Here is a 15,136-nt window from a genome sequence, read left to right on the forward strand (position 1 = left end):
CAGCACAGTGTTGGAATGCATGGAAGGTGGAAAGAACTGAAATAACTTTGCTCATATCTGTAGATCTGAGCAAATATCCCACTGCCTTGGCATATAAGGCTGCTATTCCTAAATTACTCTTTGGGGCACCGTCTCATCCATTCTTGTGTTTGTGTGGGAAGGAGTTAAACACAGATTGAACTCTCTCAGCTGAGTGGGGCTTAAAACAATTTTCGGTGAATCACTCTAGGAATTAAAAAAAATAGAATGTGAGGAATATTTTCAGTATTTCCTTGCGATGTTTGATTTTGTTTTGCTGAGTTAAAATTGCATTTTAACATCAGCTTCAAAGTAGCAGATTGAAGTTCCTCTAAAAATAGGAAAATATATAAATTTTAATTTCAGTAGCTGGGGGAAAAGGAGAGTACCGTAATGGAGTGATAAGGAACAGATAGTTTAGCTGTGATATGTCTGCCTAAACACAAACAAACATAAACAAACACACAGAGGATTCTTTGTGCTTGTGAAGTCTGTATTATGTACTTACTTGCACTAGCAAAACAACCCTTAAAGTAATTAATCAGGTCCATTAATTTTTGTATTTTTTTTATTGTCAGTTTTCCTAAGGCATGGAATGTTTCATCAGAATTTCTATCATGATTGTTACTTGAGTTTAAAAGAACCTACAGCTTATTAAACTTATAGCATGTAGTCTTAACAGTGTTGTTACACATTCTACACAGAGCTGTGATGTTTCTTAAGCATCAGTTCAAAAACTGACTGTGGCTTCTATAAACAACACATTAACATGCAAATGCGTTAGAAAACTGGAGCTGCTGAGGTTTGTAAGTACTTGTGAACTAATCTGAGCATTTCAGTTCTATCAGTCAGGATTATTGTTAGCTCTATAGCAAGCTTGTTGAACTATGCTAATATCTTATGCTAATACCTGTGCACTAGAGGATTGTGGGAGGAACACCTAGCTCCGGTCCCGCGGGGTGCCCCAAAACACTGAGGAGCTCTCATGGCCTCTGGCAGGACTGGGGCTGTGCAGCCCTATACTGAGCAGGAGGTGCAGACAGGGGGTCATCATGACTTGGGGGGACGGCACAGAAGGGGGTACGAGGTGCACGGGCCACTCCAATTGATACTTTGCAGGGAAAACACCATGGTCAAGATAGTGGTTTTCCCGGGTGAGACTCATCCATTGCATTTTGGGTGTGTTGATCTTTAGGATTTCCCCAGATGTGGGGAACTCAACTGCATAAATTATTTTAATGGGTGATTGCATTTTTTATTTCCCTGGTGCTTTTAGAATCTCTTTATTCTTTGGTTCCTGGCTACATATTTTCACCATCCTGTATCATTTAAATTTGCAGCCATAGTTCCATTGGTGATGCTTTGCAAGATGGTTTTTTCTCCATTGCAATACATTAATTACATAAGACCTACCTTTTTATCCCCAAAAAGTGGGGGACAAAGTGTATGCTGTTGGCTTTCCAGGAGGCAGATCTTGGAAAGTCAACAGCATATACTTTCTGACCCACTTTTTTGGGATAAAAAAGTAGATCTTATGTAATTAATGTATTCCAATGGGGGAAAACCATCTTGCAAAACACACACCAAAACATTGTCTTGTGAAAATCCTCCATAGAAAACATAGTCTTGCAAAATGCCACAGCAATTGAAAAAAACCATCGTCTTGCAGATTAATCGTCCCCCGAGGCACCACTGTATTCTGAGATTTTCAGACTTTTAAGATAACAAAACTATTCTGCTATAAAAAGTGTATACAAGTTAGTTCACTATATATTTCTAAAGTAAAACTTAAATAGGATTTCTTTATTCATCATTTTAGATGATGTATGATAGTGATCTTTTTACCCATACCAGGGACGTGCAGTAATCTTCAAGCTGAGGTTGGCCTCTGCTGCATTACTGAAAAGGACAGACACACAATAATAGAGGGCACAGAGGAACAAAAAAATCATCACAAAGGACATTTCTGCTTTTAAACTGCCTATGTTAATTTAAGCTAACATATGCAGATATGTCAGAATAATGTATTACTTATCAAAGAGCAGAAGACTGATCAGGTGACTGCCTTGAGTCAAAAATGACCTTATTCTTTATCTTTTTCTGTAGATCACTAAATAAAACTATACTTGGTAAGTAAACCATGACCTCAGAGACAATCTTTGCCATAAAGGTTTGGGTCCAAGAATCTCTCCTTGATGCCAGCATTCAAGAAAAAGAGCCAGCACTGTAGAGAGCCAACTCCTTGAGTCAGGGAGCATGGATCCCTCTACTTTTCTTTTCTGGTGAAATGTGCTTTGGGGGTGGGTGATTTGGGCTTTTTGAAAACCATGCAATGTATGGGAATTGCATTGGGGGAATAGCTGGGCAGTGGCAGAGCATGGCATGGGCCTAGCTTGAATTTTTGCTTATCTATTCCAGTCCAGATCCTGAAGAAGGAAGAGACTTTTGTAAATAAAAGCAGGGCAGCTTGGCTAAAAGCTGAACCAATCACTCCATTACTCAAGCTGTGGTGATAGGGCCAACTTTTATTTTTTTTAATTACTGTACTTGTCCATCTCTCTTAGATTCTCTTGTCTCTCTCTTCTCCCACACCCGTACTTTCTCCTCCTTGTTCTGCCCCCAACCATCTCTCTTCTCTTCAGATGGAGAGGATGGAAAGCAGGGAGATGGCGTGAGCACTGGTGGGCCTTATCTTGGCCCACTTTAGTCAGGGATACAGCTGAGTCATGGGTCTAAGATTTGGGTACATAGGAAAACTGGGGTTCTGTTATTTTGGGTTCCTTGTTATGGTGGATAGATCAGTCAGTGTGTGTTGTTATTTAGGGTTTATTCTTATTGGCGTCACAAGGCTTATTGGAAAGGGAAGTAGCTGCATGTAGCAAGAAGTTGGTTCTCAATTTTATTTCATTTTATGAGGTGAAACCCTGAATAGGGTTGATATGTTTTATATTGTCTGCTGCTTAACATACGAATTCTCTGCACAAAGAATACCTTGCTCGAACATTCTTCTCAACAATGCAGTACTTTCTGTAATATATTGTACATTTTGGTTATTTTTCAGATGCATAGCTATTCAAAATGATGTGCTTAGCTGACCCTTTAATTAGTTCTCATTCTGTCTTACATGATTTATAGCCTTACAGTGCCTATGTTTTTTAAAAAAATGATCTCTGGCTTAATGAAGTGGAAAGCTAGAATGAGCTCACACCTCCAACTAAATTGGAGGATACTGTAGTATGCCGAGAGAAAAGGAAGTAGAAGTCAGCATCTCCCACAGAGAAGACAAGATGGTCCAGCTTATGCTTCTGAATCATCTAAATTTCTAAATATGAGATTCTTTTTTTTCTTTCTTTTTTTTTCTTTTTTCTTTTTTCTTTTTTTTGGAGCGGGGGCTTGTATTTTAATAGGAAAATTTAATGTGTTCTAAATTCTGTTTTGAGACCACCGGTACTCCACATGACCACAAGAATAACAGAAGAAATTATCAAGCACTGTCCTAGTCCACACTAGCAAGTGAAGCTGCTCACAGACCAAGGAAATGGTGAAGCAGGAACTATAAGCACACTGTAGCAGACACCCAGGCAGGAAAATCCAAAGTCATAGTCCAAGAAGCAGTCCAGAATGACCAAACAAGGTCCAGGCAATCCAGAACAATAGATCCAGGCACACAGGAGCTAGACAGAGGCTGTGGGACAAGTTGCTTCCAGGTCCCACTGAAGATGGTTTCCTAGCAGTGCTGCTGGAGCCCCACCCAGCACACAGCTCCAAGTGTTCAAGTGGCAGGAGAAGAGCCCACCACAGCGTTTGGCTCCTGAGCCTCTCTGGGAAAAAGAGGCTATTAATGAGGAGGCCACTTACTCGTGAAGAGACCTTCCCTACAGCAGATCACAATCCATTGAGGCTTCAAAACTGGGCTCATGTCTTCAGCTTTCTTCACTTCCAGAAGCTGAGAGGTCATCTCACCTCCTACTTAGACTTAGATCCTGAGCCTCCATCCTTCATAGGCTCTGGCTCATAGGTAGCTGAAGGTGCAGGATCTGCAGGCTCAGATTCCTGCTTCTCTTGAGTGTTCAGGATCTCCAAGGTCAAGAAGGTCGTCTACCCCATCAGGCTTTGGAGCATCCAGTTCCTCAGGCTTGCCCTTGCTGGAGGACTCCTCTGTTGAGGCCGTGACAAGTGGGGAGTTTCACTGGTGTTCTGGCAGCTCTCAGGGAAGGGCCATCGCTCAGGGCTAAACTATGTGCTGCGTAAAGCCATTGTTAGGAGAAGAAATTCCCGAAGTAATGAAAAAAATGTCTGATGTTACAGTGAAAGCTTTATTACACCATTTTGTTTTGCGATCAGGCATTGGAGCTGGGTTTGTTTGCAAGGGTGATTAATCAGTCATGAAGAATATCTGCTAATTACCTTTAATGTCTAGCTTGGCCCCGTGGAATAATGTGTATATGTGTTCTACTTTGGATGTGAAAACACCAAAGGCTCAAAACTGGCTTCTGCTGCTAAAACGGAGTGGGAGTCTTACAAGATATCGCAAGAGCTTTTGCAAGCCAGTGTGGGCAATATTAAGCTAGGTGGACCAACAGCTGAACTGCAAGAGATGGCAGTTCCCTACTTTCCTAGGTACCTGCAGTGGGGATGACTTGTAGCGTTGAAGCATCAGTGACAGGCATGTTAAAGGAACACTTTCTCCCACCAAAGTAGTTACCCTGTGGGGAAAGTGTAGGCTGAGCTCTGGATAGCTGTTGCCAGGTCATTTTGTATTCTGTATCACAGGAATATTTTTCAATCCAGGTGATTTTTTTTTCCTGGTTTGGTTTATAAATTACGGTATCCTCAACAGAAGATGTGTTAAACATTTCTTCGTGATAATGGTGGCATGCCACAACTCATTTGATTTACACCGTACCTTTTCTTAAGGAACTCGAGGCGGCATCTCCATTTTCTCCTGCCAGCAGTCATATGAGTGAGAGGTTAGGTTGAAAGAATGACTGGCCTAAGGTCACCCAGTGAGCCTCCTAACTGAATGGTGATTAAACCCGAGTCTCCCCAGCCCTGCTCTTACAGAGAAACCATTTCACCATGCGGGCGTCCTCTTTGAAAGGCTGCGGGTTTAACTGGAGGCAAGGGAAGGTGAGTTCTCTCCCATTAACCAGTTTCCCTTTCCACAGTGGGATTTCCCAGAAGACACATAATTTCCTCAGAGATCCATGCCCCACCAACCAACCTTGCAAATTAAGCCTGTAGTTATCTTTCAGTGATCAACCACAAATCAATGAAGGCTAAATTCAGGATATGGGAAGAGAATCATATGCTGTAAGGTCATCTTTCACCTTGTGGGGGATTGTTCTACAAAAGAAGTGGGACATATACTGCTTAACCCTCTCTCTTACACAGATTCATCTCAAGTTTTGTATGGCACAAATGGAACATACAGACATGATCTCTGACAAATTTGGACTGTTGCAGGGAACATCCGTGTATGTCCTGTTTATGTGACCAGACTATCAGTATCTGGAATTATATCATTGATGTGAAGAATTTGTAAACATAGCAAACATTTGCCGATCTTTTTGTTCGTTTGGTTTCATCAATTGAAGTTGCTAAAACCAGGTCTTAGGAACATTTGACCCTCCAGATGTTTTGCACTACAATCTCCACAGTGCCTTACCATTGGCAATGTTGGATGGATTTGACTGGAGTTCTAGGCCAAAACGTGGACAGCCAAATCATCACCGCCCCTTCCTTAACTTGCCTTGCTTTAATCTCCAAGATCTATGCAGCAACTATACATTCAGAAGTCAACCACGAGTGTAACAATTACAGAATTTACAGTAAAACTGTTGAGTCACAGAAGAGAGATTTAAAAATACTTTTGTCCTTGCATTGTGACTGCAGTCAATGCATGAACTCTGCCGGTCTCCCTAAAATTATAGGTTGCTTCTGCAGATGTGTAAGATAAGTAGATTCTATGACCAAAGCAGATATTTTGCTTGCTGCAGGAAGAAGCAAGCTGCAGATACCGGTAAATGGGATTAAACTGGACATAAGTTTATCTGAAAGTGAGCTAAGTACGGTAGGTTGCATGGTCAAAGTAGACATTTTTCTTTCCACTGCACTAGCTTAGAGCAACTTGGAGTGGGAATAGTGTTTCTTCCTTTGTACTTCTTTTTATAAAAGGAAATAGGAGCCGGCACATGCCCCCTGCAGAAAGACACACAAGTTCCAGGGACATGTAGAGTGCCTGTATTCCACAGGAAAGATTAAGAAGTGTGAATTTTAGGCATTAATATGAAACACAAAAAGTGGAAGTGCAACATAGGAAGGAGCTGAGTTTTTGCTCTTTTTGCTCTGCCATCTAGAGTATGATTTCACGCTTCTTAGGTGCAAAGTGTGATTCTTACAGCTAGAATTTGTAAATGCAACGTTGTCATCTTAAATGAACATTTCTGAGATTTGTTGAAGGTTCAGCTATCTTTTACAGCCATTTTAGCTAGCGTCAATGAAGACCTTTACTGTATAGTTTACTGTTGTTGAACTACAACGTTGTTGTAACGCTTTAGGATGTTTAAGCAGGGAAGCTAACCTACGTGGCCTTTTAAAGAACAAAAATATAACGAACCAAAATACTTGCCAGCTGGATCAGCCATTGATCAGAAACAAGAGGTAGAAACGGTATCTATAGTTGCACCTTGCACTTATCTCTTAGTAGCCATGCTCACAAGGTAGCAAGTGTCTCTTATTCCTTGAAGAACTTATTTCACTGGCCTCTGGATCTTGTGAGTTGTTGATGGCTCTGTAGTGTGCCAGTTGCACATCTGTCACTTAACAAGGACTGTTTATCTGCACAGACCTTTTAGTGCTGTACCATCTCAGAATGAAGGTGTTCACTGTTGCATACCATGGCTGCCTCCTGCTGTTCTCATTAATATGAACATTTGAGATTCCTGGCAGACATTCTTCCTGGCAAATGCTAGTTCTATGGCAGAGGGGTGAGGTTTCTTTCTACCCATAATTTCTGGCCGGGGACTGGTCGAACTAACCAATGTTTTGGTTTGTTGACATGTTTGCAGGGTCTTTTCAGGAGTGGGAGAGGAGGAGAGCTTTTCATGTCTTCCCTTCTGCCAGCAGGGCCCCATCCCTTAAGTGTCATGAATCCTCTTGACCTGCAACAGAGGCAATTGTATCTTTCACAGCTGTATTTATGTTCCGTTCCTTGGTCTCTTCAGTTTATCTGCCAGAATTTATTTGTGGAGATGTATATTCCCGTTCCTATGACCTTGTTTTTATGAGCTGAGACCTTTGTGTCACTGGATTATATTATAAAATCAAGGTCTTAGGTGCTAGCAAAACAAAAGACCTGCATGGTTGACTGTGCGATGCATAGAGACAGAGCTTCAAGTGGCTTCTTGATTGTAGTTTGTTTGCATTTGATTACTTTGGAACTGAATAATCTAAATGCCTTATACAGAGAATGCTGATTCTTTTCTCCCATAAATGACGCTGTGTTCAAAAGGCATAAAGCCACAATCTCACATTCATTTCTGGTTCTGCAGTAATTAAAGAGTCCTGCTGCAAAGTCCAGCACTATTAATATTGCCGTTTCCTTTGCTAGTTGTATGTACAGTGGACCCTCGACTTACAGACGGCTCGACTTACAGACTTTTCAAGTTACAGACTTCTCTGGCCGCAAAATTTAGATTTGACTTGCAGCCGGAGAATTGACTTACAGACCAGAAAAAAACCCAAAATGGAACAAAAATAGAATAAAAACTGCCAGTTATGGGATTAATCGGTTTTCAATGCATTGTAGGTCAATGGAGATTCGACTTACAGACTTTTCGACTTGCAGCCACCGTTCCAATTCGGATTAATTCCGTAAGTAGAGGGTCCACTGTACGTGGAACTAGATGCTTTATGTTCTCAGACCTGTTTTCATTCATTACGCTGTCAGCATATGCAGAAGCAGTAATGAAGAAGAGTGCTTCTGAGCATATGCAGCATTTTAAAGGGCTTTCCTTTCATATAGATCAACACATGTCATTCACAGTGCCCCAGGAACCTTGAAGTTACGTAGTTCTGTGAGACTGGATGTGTATTGGTTGATGAGGGGCAGCTATTCAGAGAGAAAATGGGCCCTAGGAGAAATTCTTTCCGTTAACCAAGGCAGGCCTTTCGATCCCAGCATAAAGATGATACAGCTGTACTACTTTCTATGCCTGACCCCAGGTAAAAGCAAAAACGGAATTAGGAACCCAAATAATAAAGATATTCTGCTCTTTTCATTGGGCTCTCTGCAGTCCTGGAATGATGGAGTGATGATATCCATATTTTCCTGGCTTCGGCGATGCAACAGACAGTTCCCAGATTATTAATGTTGTTACAGTGGTGCCTTGATTTACAACCATAATCCATTTCAGAAGATGGACATAACTCGAAATGGTCGTAAGTCAAAGCACCATTTCGTGTTGAAATACTGTACATTGGAACTAGATCAGGGGTCTCAAACTCAATTTACCTGGGGGCCGCTGGAGGCAGAGTCTGGGTGAGGCTGGGCCACAACAGATTTTCCGCCAAGCAGAGCAAGAGCCCAAGGAAGCTGGCCAGGAGTTTCCTTAGCCCGGCTGGGGCTCCGAGGAGGAGGAGGAGGGGCGCCAGCCACAACCTCCTCTGGCTCCTTCTTCATTACCACCACCACCAGCAGCAGCAGGACAAAGAAGCAGAGAAGAGAAGGAGCCCCAGCGACCACCTAGTGGGGGGAAGGGCACGACAGAGAGCTGCTTCCCTGGAAGAGATGCCAGTGGCGGCAGCTGCTGTTGGCAGTTTTGAGGTGCTCTTTGAGGACGGGCTGGGAGTGAGCTTCACTCTCAGGCATCCCTCGGCAGCAGCTTGGGCGCTCGAGGAAAAGTGCCGGCAGCACACCTCGCTCGCCGGATCTCCCCTAAGACAGTGCCTCTTGCACCCTCCATCCGGAACTGCAGCCTGCCAGCCAACAGACAGGTGGGCTGCCTGGCAGGCTGCAGTTCCAGATGGAGGGTGCAAGAGGCGCTGTCTTGGGGGAGAGCCGGCAAGCGAGGCAAGGCTTTTTTTGACTCTTGACAGCAGAGGATGTGTGGGCGCTTTCGGGGGGGGCAGGCAAGGCGGGGACCACAAACTATCATCCGGCAGGCCGCAAATGGCCCCCGGGCTGCATATTTGAGACCCCTGAACTAGATTAATCCATTCCAGAAGAAAAACAAAAAACAAACAAAAAAATCCCAAAATAAAATAAAAATAAAGCACTGCAAGCCCCATAGGAACACGCTGGGCTGGAAAACAAACCTAAAAAGGTGGTGATCTTGTCAGTTTCTCTTATCAATTCTCTTATATAAAAAAAGACTAGAAATTGTAAACAAATATGAATATCTGTCCCAGGTGGACCTAATGAGAATCTGGCCCCAGGGAGTGGACCGTCCATTCACTCATCCTGGCACCACAAAGGTCCCACTCTTCTCGCCAATGGTGCCCAGAGCTCTGCTGGCTTCTGGCTAGTTTGGCCACTCCAGGTAGAGGGTGAGGGCCAGCCAAGCAGGGAGACAGCAGAGCTCCTGGTGCAATTGGGGCAAAGAGCGGGACCTTCATGGTGCCAGGATGAGTGAATGGATGGTCCAGTCCCCGGGGCCAGATTCTCATTAGGTCCAGCTGGGGATACTGTATTCATATTCATTTATGAATGCAAATATCCCCACCTCAAGACAATATATATTCATTTCTACATGGAGCACTACAAAAATATCTGTATTCCCTGTTTGCCCTTTTGTTTTTTTTCACTCATGCTACAAAATGCCATTTTACTATGTATGCACTAATCTTGGTTGGTACAATATCAAGCTCTTTTTTTGGAAAAAAGTCTTTAAATATTTACTGCAGATTGCACTGCAGTGCTTGTCGCTTTTGCAAAACACACACTTCTGTCATTGCTTTGTTCAGAAATCTGCTGTGAGGGACTTAAAATTAGAGTATCATCAGCATGGTCAGGATGAAATATTTGTTCGTGCTTCTGTCATAAAAATGGAAAAGTAGAAACCAATGCTTTAGGATTCTAAGGATTAGGGTTTATCTGTCCTCATAAAGGACACAAATCATTGAGATTAGAAGTAATCTGATTGTATTGAGGTACAAATTATAGCACAAAGGCTGTTCAAGTGGGTTTAAGTGTTCAGGGTTGGTAAACACCATATGACCACTGATTGGTCCATGAAGAGAGTATTAACTGAAAGATAATGATGGCTTTTAATCCAAATCCTTAAAGCACAGCAGCTGTAGTGCCCCAATGACTTTGCTCTTTCAACTGAGTTTTTGGAATACTGATATATTTCTTTCCTCAATTGCTTCTCAAATTAGAGTTAATCAGAGATAATTTGAGTAATTCTTAGCTGGTATGGAGCAGCAACTACGTTTGGCTTTGTTTTGTTTCCTCATTAAGATCTCCCCTGCTTCTGTTGATCAGAGTTATCTTCAGGAGCATGCAATGGAAGGTGATTTTGTTGTATCATTCCTCTGGGACGCCCCCCCCTTCCTCTGCCAACTTGCTTTTACTAACTTTTGGAGGAGCATATGGTTGATTCCACAGAGACGGCTGAAAAGGCAGTGCGCAGACACAACATTTGCAGAGCAGGAAACTATTCCTGCCTGCCATGTATATGCACATACATATCTTGTTGTTTCGTATTTCACTGGAGTCTGTGATCAAACTATTTTTGTACATTTTAGTTGGTACTTTGGTGGATGTGTGTGATTTTTAGATGGATTGTTATGTATGCTTTGACTGGATTTTTAGTACTTCCTTTGTTTTCCATTTTTGGGTTTTCCACTTCTCAGAGTAGCATTTGGTTTTCTTTCTTTCTTTCTTTCTTTCTTTCTTTCTTTCTTTCTTTTTCTTTCTTTCTTTCTTTCTTTCTTTCTTTCTTTCTTTCTTTCTCATGTTTGTACACTTATTGCTCTTAGCTTTAATACTGCCTTTTAATGATGTAAGATGCCTCTTTATGCTCCTTAGCTTTAAATATTGTCTTTCAGTGTTGTAATCCTCCTTGGGTCCTTTCCCCACCATTAATTTTTTTCAAGTAAATACAAAGTGAGTCTTCTCCCCTTTCATTTTACTATTAATATGCTTAATGTTTTAAAATAGTATATTTTTTAAAAAGTGTATTTTAAAGATATGTTCTGTGACTCCACAAATACTGTCCTGCTCCACAAATGCCACCGTTTTAAACTGGTGTGGCTCCAACAGATGAACATAGGATCTGTAGTTTAGAGAATTATCTAGAATTACATAAGCACTGCAATTCAAATAAATGCATATAAGCTCTCAGGAAGAGAACTCTTGAGTAATTGGTCAAACAACAGTTCCCAAAATTCCACAGGGTGAAATCTTGACAGGGTGGAATCAAAGTGCTGTAATAGGCAAAGTAGATACACTTTCCGTCTCCTTCATGATATATGTTCAATATCCAGCTACTAAGAAAGACTGAGGAGAGGGGGTAAACCACTCTGAAAATATTACATCTTGTATATTTTGGATAGTATCAGTCAACATCTGCTCATTCAAAAACACCTCTTACTTTAGTGGATATGTATGTATGTATGTATGTATGTATGTATGTATGTATGTATGTATGTATGTATGTATGTATGTATGTATCTGTGTGTGTGTGTGTGTGTGTGTGTATACACACACACATATATGCATACTATACACACACAAATATATATACTATACACACACACAAATATGTAGTATATATTTTAATATATACAATTAAAATATATATGAATTTGCCTAACTCCTGTTTAGGCATCTGAGCTGGTGCCCATTGTTTTTTATGGTGGCAAAATACTTAGTTTTCCTTTGTCATTACTTTGTTAATTATTTTACCTTGTAAAACATGGAATGGTCATGTTATTTAATAATGATACATGTGCCCTGGTTTTAGCCCTTCGCTTAAATCCCCAGGGTTTCTAATGTGCTTTACACAAATAGTAAAAATTGTTCATCACCTAAGGGAGGAAAATGCAGGAGAAGAGCTATAGAAGGTAGTTACTTCTCCCAGTCTTGACTCGGGTCATCCTTGTGCAAAAGAAACGTTCTGTGTTGTCTGTCTGCTATCAGGAAAAGTCACAAAGCCCTGCTACTGTCTTCCTTGAGGATGCCATTCAGAATCACGTGCCTTCTTTAATACACTATGGTAATGCAACCAGAGCCAAATTCACTATTCAGGAACACTAAGCATCCCTTCCTGCATTCCTCTTCTGTACACTGCAGAGCCACTGTGGCGTAGTGTGAAGGTTCAGTATTTGCCCCTCCCCTTTGGTTAAATACAACAGAAGTCTTTTTCAAACTGAAATCCAAACTGGTGTTTATTTCTTTGGGTAAGGGTAAAACATCTTTATTTGATTCGTTCTGTAACTTCTCTTGCGAGACCAACGGGGTTTGCAAGGGCAACCAAAGTTCTGAATCAATGATTGAATGTCCCAAGGTCCAGCAACAAAAGGGTCATAATCAGGAACATCCACTTTGGCTCCTTCGTCCCTCAATAATGGTGAGGTTTCATCATCCTCGTCCCCTCTCCATATCAGGTCTCTCTCCCTCTCGAGTTGTCCCCACGGTCCTGGAGGTACCTCATCCTCCATGCCTCCTCGGCTCGCCATGGCTGACATTCCTCGGATTCCCAAGCCACGGCTTCCTTCTCTTCCCTCAGGCGTCTCCTCCACTCTCTCGCCTCGGACTCACCCCAGTATGATGGACGCTGGGGAAGACCCTTCGTTCGGCAATAGTCTGCCTCTTCTCTGGGTACTTTCACCTTTTTCCCATTTCCCGGTCCATGGGTCTTCAACCCAAATGAGTTCCCAGCCACCCGGGATGTTATCGTGCTCTCTATTTATAATCCCCATTCCCGCCTCTGCCATGGACCTCCCCTTTTCCTCCCTGGGTTGCTATTGTCAGGCCCCGCCGATTCGTTTCTGGCTCCCGGGTGTCTACCCCTTGGTGTACTTTCCGGGGAGGTGTTGGCGGTGGAGTGGTCTGTACCTCTCTGGAGGTCTTACTTGGGGATGGCACTCCGACGAGAGCTTCTATGCTCTCGTCCCGCTTATCACACATAGTTGGTGGAGGGATGGGCTAGGACTCCGGAGACTTGGGTTCAAATCCCTGCACAGCCATGGGAATTCACAGAGCAGTGGCAGTGTACTGTCAGGATATTGTGGTCCATATTAGAAAATTTGCTCTTTGTTCATGAACCGGAGGGTTCTGTTAGGCATCCATTTTATAACAGGTGTGCAGCCACAAGGTCAGCACAGGTAGCTGATGCAATCCTTGAAATGTGTAATGGCCATGATGTAATAATGACTAGGAGAAGACATCAGGTGATGTGCCCAATGATTGGTTGTTCACACTATATACTGTAAGTGCTGCACACTATAGTGGAAGACGGAGCTTTGTAGGGAGAGTTGCTGCACGAAGTGCTGCCCGTTTATTTTATTGATAAGTGTTTTACTCTGCTGACTGATGTAAATAATTCTGCTGTACCTATTTTGTAAATACACCGCTGGTGAAGGAATCTACCGTCTCTGCGAGTCTTTTTGCTGTTGACCTGGAAGACTGATTTGTCTCGGACTCATCTCCACACCCCAAATTCCTGACAGAAAATCCTGTTAAGGTGGTAGTATGTTGGATCCAGCTTGGTAGAATATAACATGTACGCACTCTGCAAATAATGCCCTTCCCCCAAATCACCTCTCAGCTTTTAGCGGCAGCCAGAAGGCAGGATTCTCTGGAAAAGACAATAATGCTGGGAAAGGTAGAATTCAGCAGGAGAAGAGGAAGACCAAAGGCAAGATGGACTGATCTGAAAGGAAGCCACAGACTTTCGTTTACGAGAGCGGAGCAGGGTAGTTGAGGGCAGGACATTTTGGAGGACGCTCATTCATGGGGTCTCTATAGGTTGGAGGGAACATCACAACAACAACAGCGTTCCCAAGCCTGTTTCTGTGTATCACTGAAGATCTAGCTTGAGCCTTTGACCTGAAATTAAGAAGTGTGAGCCAGAGTATATAGCCTTCTCAAGGCTGGGGTTCTTTGATTATATTTTATATTCTAATAGTTTCGTGTTCTACTTAGATGCCTTGTTTTTCTTTCTAGCAGATGTTTTATTTGTGCTTCATCTGTTCGATGCCTTTGTTTTGCTTATAGAATAGTAATTTAATAAAAGAGCAGAATTTTAATTGAGCCATTTAGATAGTGCTTCAGCTGAGATTGTTGCTTTTGAATTCTTTTATGTACATACCTAATTTTTAAAAAAACATTCATAAATACATTTTTTTGCACTATCTAATCACCAGAGGCACAAAAAAACTGCTGCACAGCATTATGCTATTTAATTACTGGCACAGTTAGAGTATTTTACAAGGAAAGAACAATTTAGAGGGATGGAATTGAACTATCTGGATTTTTAATTGTTCATATTTCTGTTAATATTGCCTCAGATACAAAACAGAAACGTGGAAGAATATAAATCATACACAAACTCAGTTCAGTAATTCCGTCTCACACGCCGAAACTAAAACAGCAAGCTCAGCAGCCCGAGGTCTATGAAGTATATTCCAAGGCATGGAAATGGGCTTGCCATGTTCTTCTGCTTTCCAAGAGGAAAAACTGTTGTTCTTCCCAGGAAGTTTTACTTCTCTTCTCTTCCTCCTTTTTCTGCCTTTCTTTTGCATTGTACATACCAGTGGCAGCGAAAGCTTCATGTATTGCCATTCTCTCCCCTTCCCCTTCTTTCAGAAAAAAAAATCTGAATAATCGATATTGAATGAATTTATTTTATAAGTTGATAAGTTTATTGTATAAGTTTATTTCAGTGATTTGCATCCCTGTTCCACAAAATTGTAAGTAGATTTATGCAACGTAGAAGACCAATTACATAATAATTAAAAAATTGGGTAAGAACAACTTAAAAGAACGAATACAGCAGTGTGGGATACTATACACACACCCCTCCAAAGTCTTCCAGGTGCAAAGAACTCCCCAGTAATCCAGCAAGGTCAGACATAACAGTCTGAACAGGGTGGGGTTTGCTAAAAGAAG

The 15,136-nt window shown here is 42.0% G+C and overlaps 1 protein-coding gene and 1 non-coding gene across 5 annotated transcripts in view; both read left to right on the forward strand.

Moving 5' to 3' along the window:
• The window catches only part of ZNF385B (zinc finger protein 385B), a 302,949-nt gene that overhangs the window by 10,472 nt on the left and 277,341 nt on the right, over nt 1–15,136 (forward strand). The window lies entirely within an intron of this gene.
• Nucleotides 1,123–1,284, forward strand: LOC140703451 (U1 spliceosomal RNA). The gene has a single exon (XR_012082842.2). It is a non-coding gene; the product is annotated as a U1 spliceosomal RNA (small nuclear RNA).

The sequence above is a fragment of the Pogona vitticeps genome, chromosome 1, assembly GCF_051106095.1.
Source record: "Pogona vitticeps strain Pit_001003342236 chromosome 1, PviZW2.1, whole genome shotgun sequence".
In the NCBI taxonomy this organism is placed as follows: Eukaryota; Metazoa; Chordata; class Lepidosauria; order Squamata; family Agamidae; genus Pogona; species Pogona vitticeps.